Source organism: Belonocnema kinseyi, chromosome 10 (assembly GCF_010883055.1).
Source record: "Belonocnema kinseyi isolate 2016_QV_RU_SX_M_011 chromosome 10, B_treatae_v1, whole genome shotgun sequence".
NCBI lineage: Eukaryota > Metazoa > Arthropoda > Insecta > Hymenoptera > Cynipidae > Belonocnema > Belonocnema kinseyi.
Window position 1 is genome coordinate 79,779,751 of NC_046666.1, and position 4,811 is coordinate 79,784,561.

A 4,811-nucleotide genomic window follows, 5' to 3' on the forward strand; every position below is an offset into this window, starting at 1 on the left:
TTAAAATTACCTTAAGCGGGTGCAATTTTTCAGATTAGAACCCGCTCTCGGCGAAATCCTGCGGTTGTCCTTATAACAAATTTTTAATTATATATAGACAACCTTCGTGCATAGTTGTCTTATTGTAGCACTTCAGCCTTACAATTTTCACCCATTCTTATTCTATTCTGAAAAATGCATTTAAAGTAATTTTTTTAATTCTCTTGAAAAATTAGTCAAAGTAGGCGCCGAGTGCCTAAAAGAATAAATTTCTTAGCCTATTAAGACGTTCGTTTAAGTCTTCACAGAATCTTAAAACAAAATATATTATAATTTTGTCTAAAAAAATTGTTTGAAAAACTTTTGCTTAAAAATAATTTTTTTGGAAAAAATATGTAACAAAATTCTATGAAAAAAAGTTGAGAGAAGTTAAATGAAAAATGTTGGAAAAAAGTTATATGAAACACTTTCTTCTTTCAAAAATGATATAAACCCACCCGTTGCCAAACAAATAAAATCAGATTGAGATTCCTGCGTGCTCCGTATATAAAATAACACGTCTTGGTTCGGCACGTTGCATTTATATCCAATATCTCTCATATAAACCTTATAATGGTCTTATAACGTTGTTGTTATATCATTGATTGATTTGTATAGTATAACTATACAATTCAGAAAATATGTGTTAATAATAATTGTGAAGTATGCTCTGATTTTTAAGAACATAGTTCGTTTATTACATTATTTTAAAATGTTCGAATTAAGGGCTTGGTTAGGTAGTAATTACAAAAACATTTTTATTTTTCCGTGCTTTATAACAACAATATGAAAATCAATATAAAATTGAAATCGTTTGAAAAAAGTAAAGGATTGTGTATGTCTTTTGAAAAATTATATCATGAAAAACTGTTATCAAAATCTTTTCGAATTTCTAAATAATCACTGTAAATAATTATTTTTTAACTGAGTGAATTTTTCGAAAAAGCCTGCAGAATATTTACTAACGATTTTTGTAAATAAACGAAACAAGCTGAACCAAGATAAGGTTTTTTTTTGTACGGGGCGAACTGGAGTTGCAGTCGAATTTCGTTTGTTTGACAACGGGTGGGATTTTATATTTTTTGACAGCCGGTGAAACGGGTCGGGTTGGGCTTTTAGGCCCTTATGTTCTTTTGAATCTGAACTTTCATTGCTTATGCCCCTTTTCTGTGCCAAATGTTCTCGCTTATGTCTTTTTCATTTATACAATTTGGCGCACATACTCTTGGAATTTCGCACTTTGGCGTTTATAGCTTTTTGGTTTGCCAAATGTTGGTGCTCATGGTATTTTGGAATTCCAAACTATTGTGCTTATATCCTTACTCTGCGCGAAGAAACAGGTCTAGTTGGGCCAACCAGATGAATCAAGTTACGCGCGTCTTGTAAATTTATGGCAGGAGTTTCGTTACTCCTACTCAATGGCTGGTAAGCAACGTAGTAGATCTTACGAGATATCTACTATCCGCGAGAAAACTATAGGCATCTGCCTTTGAAGCTTCACAACTCAGTAAAAAAATGCTAGTGCAACAAAAAAAACAGTCATATAAAAGCTGAATGTGTTCTACGTAAATAAGAATTTTCTGGTACATTTAAGAGCAGTCAAGTTTAGAGCATTATTTCTTATACAAGGGGCGATGGGGAAAATTTGAAAAAATTCATGAGTATGAGGAAAACTGTTGTGAACAGTTTGCCAGGTGCCATCCAAGCATGCAGAACCAGGGGTCGAAGAATGGCATCAGCGGTCGGCAGTTAAACAAAAAAGACCCCCCCCCCCTGCTTTCTGTAACTTGTTTTTCAACAAAAAAAGTCTCTAAAAATATCGCGATTTTCACAAAAAAGAAGACTAACACATCCTTCCGGGTGATTGAAAATAAATACAGAGCCTATCCATAACAGTTTACATTTTGAATCGCTTTAATAACTGTATTAGAACTGAAGATAATATAGGTGCACATTTTTGTACTCTTAAGCAACAACTTTTATTATTTTTTTAATTTCTCAACTGAAAATGGTTTACAACAGTTTTCCTCATACTTATGAATTTTTTCAAATTTTTCCAATCGCGCCTTGTAAAAGAAATAATGCTCTAAACTTGACTGTTTCTAAATATACCTTCAAATCCTTAGTTTTTTTACATTTTTCTGTCTGCTAAGCACAAAATTTTGTTTACATAAATGTCTTCAAGCTCATTTACGTAGAGCACTTTGAGTTTATATATGACTGTTTTTTTGTTGTGCTAGCATTTTTTTTGACTGAGTTGTGAAGCTTCCAAGGCAGATACCTATAGTTTTCTCGCCGATAGTAATTACAAGTTCCCTCCACTACTCCTGTACTCCCATCCTTTCTGTCTCCTACACCCTTTACCCTCAATATTCACAACGTTGAAGTTTGCCACAGATATCCAGTCATATCAAAAAACTAAAAACACATCTATAATCGTCTCGGAAATATCTCGGTGTGCACCTTTTGTTTTTCTTTTTTGTAATAAACAATTTGTTAATCAATTACGCCGTTTGTTATCTTTCTGCAATTGTTACAAACAAAGTACGAATCGGATCGAAATACCAAGTACAGCACTGCATTCCTCTCGAGAATATCTAGATCTCTATTTTTTTGTTTTTTTGCAAACCCATTTTTTAAACAATGAGCGCATTTGTTGTTCTGCACACTGTTGCTCCGTGCCCATAGATATGGATTCGAAAACTGTGTACTAAATTAAAAAAACTAAGTCATATCAAAAAGTAAAAAAACTTCTGGATTCGTTTCGAAAGTGCATTTTTTTTGTTTGAACAATTTGTTAAACAGTTACGCCTTTTTTATCTTTCTGGAATTATTATAAACAATGTATGCATCGGGTTAAATAATCAAGTGCTTATTTTTTAGAAGAATACATTGGTGCACTTGGTGTTTTGATCCAATGGACACTTTGTTTATAACAATTACAGAAAGATAACAAATGGCGTAATTGTTTAAACAAGTTGCTTAAATAAAAAAATACATACTGAGATATTTCCGAGTCGAATCCAGAGGTTTTTTTACTTTTTTGATATGGCTCTTAATTTTTTTAAATTAATTGCAGAACTTTGAAATCCATATCTGTGGCAAACTTCAACGTCGTTAATATTCTTCCTTCTAGCCTCTAGCCTGCCTACCTAATATTCGGCGCCGTCAACTCCAATTTCTTCCAGCTGCTCGCATTTCTGTGTACCACGCGTTATTCTGACCATTTTCAGAGTTGCAAGAAGCGACGTGTTTTTATTTTTGTTTTTATCTATGCGTCTTATAATAAGTAACTTCCGTGACGACACAGAAAGTAATCTGCTGAACTTAAGGAAACCTTTCTCCTACAAGGCTATATTTTAAGGAACGTAAACTTTGTCTTACTTCAGTGTCATCGCCATGTTCTTTTCAAGATAATGCTTCAGGCCATGTGATTTCTTCGTGAAATATGAAATCATTCTCTTCGCCAGTGCTTAATAAAGGAAATTTAAGTTTATTGTATTGCTTACATTTTCAAACCTATCCCAAAGACACTAAAAACATACTAATTTTTCTAAAAAAAAAAAAAATTTTGAACCTTATTCATCTGGTAAATATTTTCAAAAAAACTAATTAAATTACCTAAAAACTGGTATGTAAGCCTAACTCAACGTTTGCTTGATTTTACTAGACAGCTAGTTAGGCCTACTAGCCATGGAATCGTTGGCCGTACTAGATGTCTGGTAACCTATACCACTCGACTGTCTGACGTATTTAACTAGACATCTTGTTGGTTCATATTTTACTAGAGTGTCTAGTACGGCTAACCAGAATCTTTATTAACGCAATTATACTCTTTTATCCATGTGTGCCAAATGTTGGTGCTCATGCCTTTTGCTTTGCCAAATGTTTGCACTTATGCCCTTTTGGGTTGATAAATGTTCGCGTTTATACCCTTTTGCATTTTCAAATGTAGGCGCTCACGCCTTTTTTTATGCTGGACGGACAGACGTCCAATAGAAACTATAAGGGTTTTAGCTTAGGGCTACGAAACCTGACAAATTATATAAATTATGTCCCTATTTAACAATTTCGTAAACTCCAATATTTTGACAATATTATTAGTAAATTATGACCGTGGTAGAATACGAAGAGTGGAGCGATTAGCCATGCTAGAGCCATTGTTCATAAATCATGGAGAATAATGGGACAAACGACCATGGGTAAAGATTGACCCAATCTTAAACCACGCTTACCCCATGCTTAACCCACGGTTATCCCATGTTGAGCAATGTTGATCCATAGTTCACTCATTGAATCTTTTTCACGCGGCATGTCGGGAATGTGAATTATTAATATTGACTTTTAAAATATGTTTTGGGAGTGAATAATTATTTATACTGCTAAATCATTTTTATTTTTATTCTACTTCATTTTTTGTATTAAAATATATTTTTTCGTCATTAAATATTTTTAATAAATTTAAATCCGTTTTTGAACCAGGTTTTGATTCCGTGAAAGAAGATACAACCGTCAAACAGAAGAATCGAAAACACTGTCGTTCAGTAATAAATTTAAAGATTGTTTATCTTGAGATATTCTGAGAAACTTGTAAACGGATTTCCTATACAAAGTAGGTTCCTTATCCTCTGAAAAATATTACATATTCAAAATGTTATTTGTAAAAACAGCAGCAACTTTGCTTCTTTTGTGCGCTTGTGCATCATGCAGTATTGTTATCGACATGAGAGAAACAGATAGCGCAGGACTCGAGATGTCAGGCCCAAGTGCTTGTAAGTATAGTATTATATCAT

General features: G+C 33.3%; 1 long non-coding RNA gene across 1 annotated transcript in view; it reads left to right on the forward strand.

Annotated features, from left to right (window-relative positions):
- The window catches only part of LOC117181664, a 29,929-nt gene that overhangs the window by 16,920 nt on the left and 8,198 nt on the right, over window positions 1–4,811 (forward strand). The window contains exon 2 of the long non-coding RNA XR_004468149.1: window positions 4,501–4,790. This is a non-coding gene — a long non-coding RNA (uncharacterized LOC117181664). The remainder of the gene's footprint in view (window positions 1–4,500; window positions 4,791–4,811) is intronic.